This window comes from Lissotriton vulgaris, chromosome 3_1 (genome assembly GCF_964263255.1).
Source record: "Lissotriton vulgaris chromosome 3_1, aLisVul1.2, whole genome shotgun sequence".
Taxonomy (NCBI): domain Eukaryota; kingdom Metazoa; phylum Chordata; class Amphibia; order Caudata; family Salamandridae; genus Lissotriton; species Lissotriton vulgaris.
In genome coordinates this window covers 953,323,278-953,335,835 of record NC_141689.1, presented here as the reverse complement: position 1 = coordinate 953,335,835, position 12,558 = coordinate 953,323,278, and positions in this window count along the sequence as shown.

Genomic DNA, 12,558 nt, shown 5'->3' with positions numbered 1-12,558 from the left:
ATTTTATTTTTTGTAAATGTTTTCAGTTGTTAATTCAATGCCTTTTAATTGCAGTTCTGGAAAACCCCTGAATTGAAAAATGTAGAGCAGCTGTCTGATTTCTGAAAATGCTAACACACACAGAAGTCTGTAATTCTGTGGGATGTTTCTTTAAAGGCACTGTTAATATGCATGATTCCATTCCTTTTTTTATCTGAACTGTTTTATGGATTCTTCTGATTTATTGTAATTTTTTATTTCAGTATAATTTTGAACTGCAATGATTATTTTAGTAATTTAATAAAGAATTATAGATTGATTCAGTGTCATAAAGCCTCAGACCTGCAAGTTTGTCTGTGGTTTCTGGGCCTAAACAAGACTCCAAGTATTGCAATAAATGCTCTCTTATTCATTAGAAACAGAGAGAAGAAGGCCAATCGGTACATGGTGAAGCACATAAGCAAAACCATTCCCATTCCAGGTCACCCTCTTCAGGTAAGCCGAGGGCAAAGCAGATGAAGAAGACTTGGAATTAAAAGCACTCAATACATCATAAATGGGACCCCTCGGCTTCGTGACTTTCTTTTTCTTGATCTAGGTCACGTTCTTGACATCCAGAGGATTTCCTTCTGGCTTCATTTTCGTTCACTGAGCCCATTCCAGCCCTAGAAAAGATGTGCCTTAGTTTTCTGGACAGTCTTTTGATTTGCAGCAGAGTGCAGCCTTCAAAGACGTTAGCCCCAAATTTTTAACATGACACCTCTGTCCCGGTGCTCCTTCTGGCCTCACTGAGTTGTTGGGGCCTCCATTCGTATTTCTTCTGGTGACTCCATTCTCAGTGTTAACTAACAGAGCTTCAAGCCTGATCACCTTTAACTCTGATCCTTTTTAGGTCTCGGCTAGACAGCAAATGCCTGCTTCATCGTAGCTCTCGTATTCTTCCTCTCCATTTGTCCATGACATGCATGCATTATGCCTCTTCCTGTGTTTAACCCTCTCCAAGAGCATGGACTAGTTACTATTATCTGTTCCGTTTATTAATTTATTTCGACATTCTTGTCATAAAAATTCCGCTACAAACGAACATACAATTTATGATGTGTTTCACTTATAATATAGTAAAAAGCCATGAATTGATAGTAGCTCTAATAAAAAAAAAACGATAAAAATCCTATTTTACTATTATCCATCCACTGCTCCCATTTTAGGAACTGTTTTAGGAACTTCTTTTTTCTTTGTTTAAGAGCACGTCACACGAGCGCTTCACTTGCTCCAAGCACAGTTTCTGTAAAGAGGCCTGTAAGTCTTGTTTTCAAGCTGTCTCCCTACTGTGCTTCTCTTCATCTAAAACGTTCAATGTTGCTTCAAGCCGTGCTCTACATGGTGTTAACTTGATCTGTGAAGGAGTTTGATACGTGTTGTTATTTGTTTTATAGTATATTTGCCATCTTTTACCATTCTTAAAATTAATTTTATTATCAAGGCCGGTAAAAAAATGAGTGCCTGTTCAGGGTCACACATGAAGTAAGCTTGTAAATTCAAACTCAACGTTCTTGTGTTTCTCTTTACCTTCCGTTTTGTGCCCGATTAAGACAAAGAGTACCTCCTCGCGGTCGGAGCCCAGCTTGGGGAAGCAGATGTTAACAGTGCAGCGTGGCTCCCCCTAACCAGACACGCATGAAGAGAGACCCCAGTTTAACTCCTCCTTTTGAAGCTCCCAGTATCTGCATGTAGACATATTGTTTAGTATTGTATTTTTCATCCCTCTTGTTCAAGAGCCCAACCAGCATACCTTAAAAAAATTAAATGGCAGACACTTGATCCTTAAACAACCTGCCTGGTACAGTTTTCTCGAGGCCCGCCCTTGGCCCTCGCAGCGGCGGATCAATAACACCGTAGCCAGTTCTGCAGGTGAATCGTGATACTGTGCCACGCGGCCTAGATTGCTGATGTAAGCCGCCCTGCGTTTCACCTGTGCCATATTGGGAGACTGCGCTGGGCCCCTGGTGTGTTGTGGGTGGAACTCAGGCTATGCAGGGGGCTGAATATATCGACTCAGTGATATTCTAGGGTCGATATATAGACAACTGCTTTTTATTGTGGTCTGGCACTGATGAGTTACTTCTTTCCTTTTTTAATTATCTCAACAGAAACACTTGGGAAATCAGTTTCACTATGCAACACTAAGACGAAAATGGAAATCCTAGACCTAGAGTTTTATGTCAGAGACGACAGACTACACAGCAGGCTATATAGAAAACCCACCTCTTGCAATTCCATCCTGCATGCTTCCAGTTCTCATCCACAACATCAGATGCGCTCAATCCCCTATGGCGAATACCTTAGAGCAGACGCAATTGCAGTGAACAAACTGAGTTTGATGACTGCGTCACCAACATGAGAAATAGATTTCTTAGGAGAGGTTACCTTAGGGAGTCCATAATTAAGGCTGAAAAAAGAATCAGACGTACCAAAAGACCAGATTGTTTAAAGACACGCACGGAGCCTAAATCCTCCAACAATCTAGTGAGACTCATCACAGAATTCTACGCAATACATCGAACAGTAAGGAAAAGTTTCATGAAACATTGGAACCTCCTCACAGCAGATCCAGTACTTAAAGAATGGATACCTACTAGACCAGCAATTACATACAGAAAAGGATACACATTAAGGAACAAACTTAGTCCCACTGTTCCCCTTAACGCTACAGCCCATAATTGGCTAACGACACGGAGCATAGGATTTTATCGATGTGGTTTTTGTTCCATGTGCAGATGGGGTAAGCAAGGGACCAAAACATTTAAGAGCTTTGATGGCACTATATACAACATCAAGCAAAATGTTACATGTTTGACCAAGTTTGTGGTGTACATCATAGAATGCCATTGTGGCAAAAGTTATGTAGGCAGTACTATCAGGGCTCTGAAAGACAGACTTGCAGAACATATGGGGGTAATACAAAGAAGAGACCCTAAATATCCAGTGGCCTTACATGTGGCAGAATGCCAACCTTTGGAGGACGACATCAAAGTGCGTTTCTTTGGCATAGAAGTGATTCCACTGAATGTTAGAGGTGGAAACAGAGAACTTACACTTAGACGAAAGGAAGCCATGTGGATCATGCACTTACAGTGCGTGGAACATGGGCTTAACTTAGACCAAGAACTACAATTTTTTCTGGGAAATTGAAATGTTTTCATCTTCGAGGGGGCTACTGAGTACTATCCATTTCATTTGTACCTACTGTTATTGACATCAATAAGTTGACTTTCACCATCATGTAACGTATGCACAAAGGTATACAGTTATAATTGAATTGTATTTTTCCTTGTAATACTTATGGATGCCAACTTGAAGCTTTGCGGTCTATACATGTAAAGAATGGAATAACCATCCTATTTTTTGGTGATTGTAACTAGTGGTCAATGTGTTGTAGTATAGACTTTATGAAAGCTAATATTTTTCGTATCATGTCACTGAACCCACTAGGGTGTGGGTATATGTCACTCTAAGAAAATTACCTTAAAACACCTATCATAAGCTGGCTCACCGGCTCACTGGGCACACCTCCTACGCCAATTGTATTTCTCGTAATTCCTAAATTTTGGGATCTACGCATCCGATATTCGGGCACGCACTAATTTATTTTGGACCCATCACCTACTCTGACTGATCTGGCAGCGGTCATACAATATCGGTCACACACATCGAGTGTGATCGCTGAGGATCACACATTACCGCCGCCTTTTATCATCACTCGATAAGGAGGCCCGATGTATTTATACATACACTTCCGTAACACATGCGTTACGGCTTATTAGACTTTCTATCGGGACCAGACACACTGGGCGCATGTGTATACATGGTTCCCCTAGCGATCTGTATCTATTTCGGATATCAAGATTCCCAACATGACGGTTGTTGGAATTACACTACGTTCTAGTCTTTCTGCTACCTTTTCGCTCAAATACCACTTCCTGCTTCCGGTCACGTGTCCGTTACAGGGAGAACGGCGACCGGGAATCACAGGAGGAGGGATACCACATATCTGGTGAGTGCAGTTCTTAATATACGCGCGGCATTTGGTGCCTATTCTCGGGCATCTACAAGATCATTTAATTTACGATCTACTTTTAGACAACAGACAAACACAAGCTGTTCTAATTGCTTCGTTGGGTTTTTCCCTTTGTGTTTTTCATAACAGAGGAAAAGCTAAGATTCCATAGTGATACCTGTGGCATACTTACTGAAGGTGGATCCCCTCCCGGTACCGTCTTAATACTCACACGTATTAAGGTACATTTCTGAACTTTCTACTTTTCCTTAGTTTTTTATGAGAGAGAAGTGTTGTGTGGTAACACTGTGCAAATTGGCTATCTCATTACTCTACACCTTAACACTGGGTTTTCCTTTTATACAGCGTTATACCAATAGAGTACCAACGTACTCTGATTGTTCCGAATCAACAGAGGTCCATACTTATAATCCCTATGGATTCCTGACCTGGAATCTTACATGTATGAATAACAATAAAAACGATTGGTAAGCCATTGATTCTTAATCTTTTCTCTCTCAGCCGTGAGATGTATCATAGCAGCATTACCCTTTTCTTATGTTTCTCATATTTTGCCTTACATAGATTCCTACTGAAAACGAATCTTGCTCTTCTAGACCTACATACGTGTAGGTTGTGCCACAAGGTAGGCACTGTTTTTGGCCCCTAGAGTCTTAGTTCAATTCTATTAATTCAGTGCACCTTAATCTTGCATGTAACCACTTTCTATTTTTAGTTCGGGCCACGTTGCACCACGACGTCTTTGTCACCTTTTAGCTGGGACCTTTTATGTGATGGATCATGTTTAGTACGGCATTTGTTATACTATGGTGATTAGTATGGTAATCCTACGTTTTAATTTTGCCTAAATTAAACCCTTTTTTTTGACTGAACAGGTCTTATAAGAGAACTAAGATGCTGAGTATACAAGAATAATTGGATTGTTCCTTCTCTTATAATTAAGTCACTCAATTCACACGATTCACTTCTATTCCTTCCATGATTCATGGGGAGTAGCGGCACTGTAGGGGTGTGATAACAAGTCACCTTGAGTCACCATCGTTTTCTACTCTAAAGTGCTGTACAGCAATTCTAGATAAATTCTGGACACATTCCATTATGGTTTTTTTGTTCCCAGCCCTGAAGAGTCGTTGTGATTTATGGTCACACAACGAAACACGTGTCAGCTGGCTGTTTGTGGAATCAATTAAAAAACCAACGTGAAAGATATATTCAGAACTCTGCATCTGTCTACTTTTGGCCATACATGTTTTTTGTTTAACTTCTCCTTATTACCATTGTCATACCTTGTGTTTGTGTGCGAGAGTATTGCTGTTTTTATATGCAGTGTGTGTGCACACTAATCCTGGTATTGGACACCTATGCCTGTGGCTTACTGTCAGGCTGTGATACCTGGCTATCCCAGCACAGGGAGGCCAGAGCCCTCCTCCTCTGGTGCCTACTTGGACGAGGTGAATGGAGCTTGGGACTGGATGTTTGCATGCAGCGCTTTATTTTGGCCCTTGCTGTGAGTGAGGCACTAATCTTTTCTTTGTTTAAAGACTTTAAACTTGATTATAGATTTCTTTCTTTGGGACACCCAGTTCTCACACACTTTGCAATCTAAAGCTTCTAACCACTCCATCTTGGAAATCATGCAATTTTGTTCAGTGCTCCCATCACCACTGAGAGCTACCACACGTTCAACATCATCCACCAAGTCTTCTGTTACATTAACTTCCAAGGGCATCCTAGACAAATAGTCCGCCCTTGAGTTGTTTGTTTTACCACCTGGAAGATACTTCCAGTTTCCAAAATATTTAGTATTAGGAATACACTACAGTACGCTAAGAAATGCAAGTTGGAGAATGTATTGTGTCTCATAGTAGGGAAGCCCATGACTGACTGCCAAAGCCGCTGTCAGAATGAGAGCATTTCAACAGCCACTCCAACGAGCCAGAAGCCAGAATGCTAGCAACCATTAAATAACATTTCTCACAATCCCTGTGCATCTCATGGCGCAAAACCCCAGGCAGTGTCTGAGTAACCGCAAATGGATACATGGTGTGCTTCGGGCCTCTTGTGGAACTTCAGTTGGTGGTGGCCCTGCCTCACTTATGGCCCCTCCCTACAAGGCTCGCTCCTGCGTGGTCTTTCCTATGAGATTATTTCATACCAACATAATTGTTACAGGTGGATTCCTCCTCACCCCCATTTTGGGCCTCAAGGTTAGCATTCTTGTTACTTGCACTGACCCCTGGTGTCGGGGTTGATATTTTTGGAGCCCAAGTGGAGACCACACTGCACCTCCCCCTTTTATGCCTTTGTGATCTGCCAATGTCCAACCCCTCCCTTCTTTTGACTTTGTGCGCGCCTTCTCTTCCGGCTTGTGTGGGGACCCAGAATTCGAGTGTTGTCTATACAGCTGTTTGCCCCTCTCCGACCATCCCCAGTGTGGAGGATGATGTCCGTCCGTCATGAAGGTGGACTTCATTGTTTGATGTTTTGTTCAATTTTTCTCTTTGGTGTTCCTTTCACTTTCTTGTATTACACCTTGGGCAGTGGGTGGGTATTCAACAGAGAGCCTCCCACTCCCATCTATTGTGGCTACATGTCTGTTCCGGAACTGGGAAGGGAGTAGCGAATCTTCCCACACCATCACCCCTCAATGACCACTAATCCTGCAACGATAACGGTTATGACTTATAACGTTCAGGGTCTCTAAAATCCTTCTAAACAATTAGGTATTTTGGAAGGACTTCACTCGATGGGTGCTACTGTTTGCTTACCTAAGGAAATGCATCTCTCTATGCATTGACTCCATTCACACATGTATCCACTCCAATAACATGCTTGTTCATGCTCTAAAAAAGCAGGAGAAGCCATCCTTCTTGCTCAGATAAAAATGGCATGTGGGTGGTGGTCAATGGCCTTTGGGAAGCTCAACTGATCAGCATTGCCTCTATCTGTGCTACAAACTCTGGCCAAGAATCTTTCTGAGGGACAAATTACAGATCAGCAGAGCCTATGCAGAGGGCTCCTTTATAATTGGGGGAGACTTTAATATTGTCCTTAGGGCAACGCAAGATGAATAACAGCAGCGTCATGGTGGGCCCTCCATGTTATCTCCTGAGGGATGAGCATGACTTGTAGACCCAGGCCTAATAGATGCGTGGCACATGCGACACCCCCTCACAATTGATTACTCTCACTACTCAGCAGCGCGGCACATACACCTGAATTGAACTCATCTTTTTGGACACAAAGCTCAAACACTGTCTCTAAAAGACTGACCAACTCACCCAGACATTTTAAAATCATGACTCCGTTGCTACTGCTCTTCGATGGAATGACCCCCTCTCGGGTCTTCCGGGAAAGCCTGCTGGTTGAATGACTCCCATCTCTGGGCTCGAGTGATCCTGGTAGAGGTCCTGAAGAAATGGGGACATGGACAAGCTGGTGATCTGGGATGCTCTTAAAGTGTTAATTTGGGAACCCATTGTTCAACAAGCCCCATTCCTCAAACTAATATGCAAACTTACCAAGACTCACCAGGCCGCTGAGTGGGTGGACTTTGAGCTGCAGCACAACTGCACACCCCTCCAATAAACTCTGACAGAAAGTGCTTGCAGTGAGAGATCAGTTCTGCATGCTGGAACATGATACAGATAATTACATCCTCACCAGACTGTGGGCTCGCTTCCATGAGGAAGCAACAAACCCAACACCATGTTTGTGCATAAACTACGGGCATACCTGACTCAAAGACTGAGCAGTGAGATCAGAGATAGCACCAGCACCACATACAACACAACAGAGTAAACCTCAGGCCTTCCATTCCTTTTACCAGTCACTGTCCAAAGTAAATCACACTCCCTATAACACTAGGAATATCTTTACGACTGCGGAGTCTCCGCACATAAAAAGATAGGACTGTCCTATTTCTGGGTTCATCAACTTTGGCATCTCTTGAGGCATAAGAAGCTGGTCTATTGTCTTGTTGATAAATCCACACCTGTCCACAAATTGTGGCACCCACTTAACTCTTATTTGAACTCAGACGTTATGGGCTGTTCCTGAGCCCCCTAGGCCTGCTTAGGGGGTCCCACAAGGCCCAAAAAAATCAGCGAGATTCGTGCACCCAGCGCGAATTTTGGCCCAAAAAAAAAAAGGGCGGACTCCCGCGCTTCGTTTAATTAAGGCCCCAGGTAGGCCAGGTCCCGGGGCATTTAAAAAATTTAATAAATGGCAATATGTTCATTTAACTTTTGCCTGTTTTCCAAAACAATGCCCTAAAAAACCTTAGCCCCAGAAGGACTAAAAGCGGATATCCCTATTGCACTGTCAGAATCTGAAATCTAGGGCTGCCATCTTAGTAAGATTGGGGACGCAAATCTGTACCAATCGAGACTGTGCTGCGGCTATCCATGGTGCTGAACTTTCATTGGCTCACAGTGGTCTTGAAAATAATTTAAAGGAATTTAGATTAAATCAACCATGAAAGAAACGTGGTAATGTGGTCGAACATTTTAGTTGAGGATAGGTGTCTTTAGTTGAGGATAACCTGAAATTATTGCAACTATTAATTTGTAAAGGAAAACAGAATCCAAAAACACTGTAAGTAGTGTGAGGCAGAGCATAATCGATGAATCGGTTATGCATTTGAGCGTCATGTAAGTACTTGGCATTATATTCCGCGCATGGTGGGGCTGCGTGTGCAGTAAGGTTCACAGACTGGATCCATGCACAGTGGTGATGTTTTGGGTTATGGTTGGCGCTATAAGTGTCTGCCTGTGCGCCTCTCAGAGAGTGGAGCTGCCCGAAGTGTGGCGAGTTTCAGCCAGCGCCCTGTGTTTTATGGCGTATCCCAGTGCTAACACATGCCACGGCCAGGCACGAAGAAAGGGCACGTAGTAGTATTTCTTATAAAGCACCGAGAGTCGAGAACTCGAGGTGGCACGTTTGGAAGCGCTCCCTGATGACACTGTTGGAGGCAAACAGTCCTAAATAATAATCCAGACGTTTTCAGTCTGTCATACATAACCTGCGCCATACCTGTATACCCACATGAAGAACTGAACACGATGAAAGATGTGCAATTATGGAAAATGATGCTTTGCACTGCGCACGTCAGCCTGTTGTGGTTTGGGGGGGAAACAACACTTACAACGCAACTTTTACAACGCACTACCTTTACAACGAAACTTTTACACCGCAACATCCATTACAACGCATGTCATTACAACGCAACCATTACAACGCATGTCACTACAACGCATACCACTACAACGCATACCTTTACAACGCATACCTACACTATCCAACACTTACCCTACTGTTGCACCACCTGGACTTAGAATAGTCATTTGTACCCCTACACTATCCAATACTTACCCTACTGTTGCACCCCCTGGAGTTAGAATAGTAATTTTAACCCCTACACTATCCAACACTTACCCTACTGTTGCACCCCTGGAGTTAGAATAGTAATTTTTACCCCTACACTATCGAATACTTACCATACATGCAATGTAATGGTATGCGTTGTAATGGTATGCGTTGTAAATGTAGTATGCGTTGTAGTGGAATGCGTTGTAGTGGAATGCGTTGTAAAGGTAGTTTCAAAGATTTCGTTGTAGTGGCATGCGTTGTAATGGAATGCGTTGTAATGGATGTTGCAGTGTAAAAAATGCGTTGTAAAGGTATGCGTTGCAAAAGTATGCGTTGTAACGACATACATCCATTCACCTTCCTGCACCTGTGAAGTAACGTGCAAACTGATGGGGCTCCCCTGCAGAATGCGACGAGGGCCCTCCTACGCCCCCATTCTCACAGATAACCAATGACCTTGCACAGAATGGGGCCCCCTGCTCCACAGAGGCCAGCACGCTCCTGACCAACACCTCCGTTAACACCCCCAAACGGATGGGCGGAGGGCCCTCGTCGCATTCTGCAGGGGAGCCTCATCAGTTTGCACGTTACTCCACAGGTGCAGGAAGGTGAATGTACAGGAGCGCCTACAGAAGGTGACCTCAATCTGTGGTAGGGGCTCTGTGCGCGCAGAGCTCGATGGGATGGTCATGGTGGGGGGCATGTTGAGAAACAGGGAAGTCCCACTGGTAACCCACAAAGGTAGTTAGAGTTATACTGTAGGTGCCCAGAATCTTGCTTTTTAGCAATACCAATCACACAATAATATATTACCAAACGTCCTGCACAACTTATTCAGCTAGACATTGGCCAACCATTGTAAAAAAGCTATCAAATAGCATTAATACCTATAAAGCACACATATTACCAATCTTTGGTCAGAATTAGAAAAAACAGGAAGATTGTTTTTAGAAAAATATATCATTTGTGTGTTTATTTCAGGATTACAAGATAATCACAATGATAACAATTAATTAAAAAAAATCATACAGTATCACAATTAAAAACATATAGAATCATAGCTATAAGCAAAAAACAAACAATTTACACATTATAAAGTTAAAATATTCGCAAGAACGGGGGTCGACGCGGCGTTTCGGTTTTGGAGAAACAATTAAAACCTTCTTCAGGACCAAGTTCTGAAAAGAAACACACAGTTACTTTTTTGTGCTTACAGATTGTTTTTTGAAACAAACACATTTACATAAAACAATTCCTGTTGTCTAGAGATACAGAACATACTACGACTATTTAGCAGTTGGCACTAGTCAAAACCTAGTTGTTGGTAATTTTATTGGTATTGTCAAAACATACCAGCTTCTGTTGTGGTCACCATTAACAAATACCAGCATATGCTTACAGGGAGATGTTAGCACTATGTTGTCACCTAGTAGGTGATTGATAACAATGGCATTGGTTACCTGAGTTGAAAAACTGTCTTCCAGATAAATCATGGGGGACCAGCCGCCCGATTATAATTTCCGGGTCTTAGCTGTACTGCATATTTTCATGGATTCGGATGTAACTTGGGCAGTTATGATTCCTGTAGGTGAATGACAATAGAGCCATCGTAAATGTACTGATTCCTTTAATTTACTAGGCGTTTTAGAGTGATAGGCAGAAAGTTTATACACAATGTATATACCTTATGTTTTCAATGGACAGGGTCACGCTCTGGTAGTAGGAGCCACCGATATTGGTTTTCTGTTTAACTGTAGATAAGTAGATATAAATTACCATATTGTTTTCCAAAGGGTGATTCCCAAATATCCTAGGGGGTTCAATCATTCGCACTTACCCAGATTTTAATCACTGGCAACTCAATATTACACAAGCTTTTTCAATTGGCTTGTGTTGAAGGCGGCATTCATGTATTGGCAGGTATTCTCCTGACACTGTTGATAGAGAGAGGGAGTTTATGGAAAAGATGTTCCTATTAACTAGATTGTTCTACTTTACCCTCATATATCATATATTTACCATGCTGATATTGTATATGCACAATGACTGTGCGTAGCTTATAAGTGCTGCTGTGCTATATTTGCCCTTTCTATTGGCCCTTAAGTGCATTGTATGTTCTACATACTTTCACCTAATTTATGTCCTGTTATCAGCAGTACTATGCATACGATTTTAAAACATTATTTCTGCGCTTAGAGTTCGATATATATATTACTCTCAATATGGTAGTAATGTTGAGTCTACAGGGAATGAAATTCTCATATTTAAGCATGTATGTCGCAGCATGGATGCAGTTATATCACCTGATGTGGAGCCAGTAGCATCGAGTATTTCGGAGATATTATACGTGGATTTAATCTATGTACCACACATCGAGTTGCCCGATTGCATTTTTGGGAGTGCGGCACGGTGATATACACGCGTCATTCAGTGCTTACTCTAGCAACGTAATTTAAGTCTGGGAGACATTACCGGTGATGTTCTTTTGCATTACTCTCAGCGTCCTAAATAGTCGGACGCCTGACACAGTTAAGTTACTTAAGGTTGTAGGGTGCAAGACGGATATTATGGCTTGCGTATTAGAAAAGCGGGGATCTGTTATGCGCAAATGCGGATAGTATGCGGAAAGGACCAGTCGCGTTCAGCTTACCTTAAAGTTAAAATTCGGCCTCCCTGCTCCTACTCAGGCGGCCTTTCGTGGATTCTGCAACACTTGAGTATACGGGGTAGAAGCGGTTTGGGGCCTTTTTATGGTCCGAGTCTGGTGATTGGATGAACGTCATCCGCTCGCTGATAGGCTCTCTGGTGGGGGGCAGCCTGTAGAGTTTATTACAGGGGAGGGGAGCCCTGCAAGGCGAAAGCACGCCTAATTACTGGCTTTCCCTGAATCCCAAGTACAGACGTGTGTTCTCCGTTTCAGATAAAGTATTTGAAGGATGAACTTACCATAAGCAACGGTGGTCCTGCCAGTGGTGTGGGGGGGGGCCTGTTAAGTAGGTCTGTGACATTAGGGGCCCGGGTTGTGGGGCTGGGGGAGTTCCGCTCGGCATCACCAAGCGATCATAGAACCTGTATTAAAACAAGCATTTGCAACGCAATAGGTCTCGTATTAGGAAAGTTTGAGCTATTGG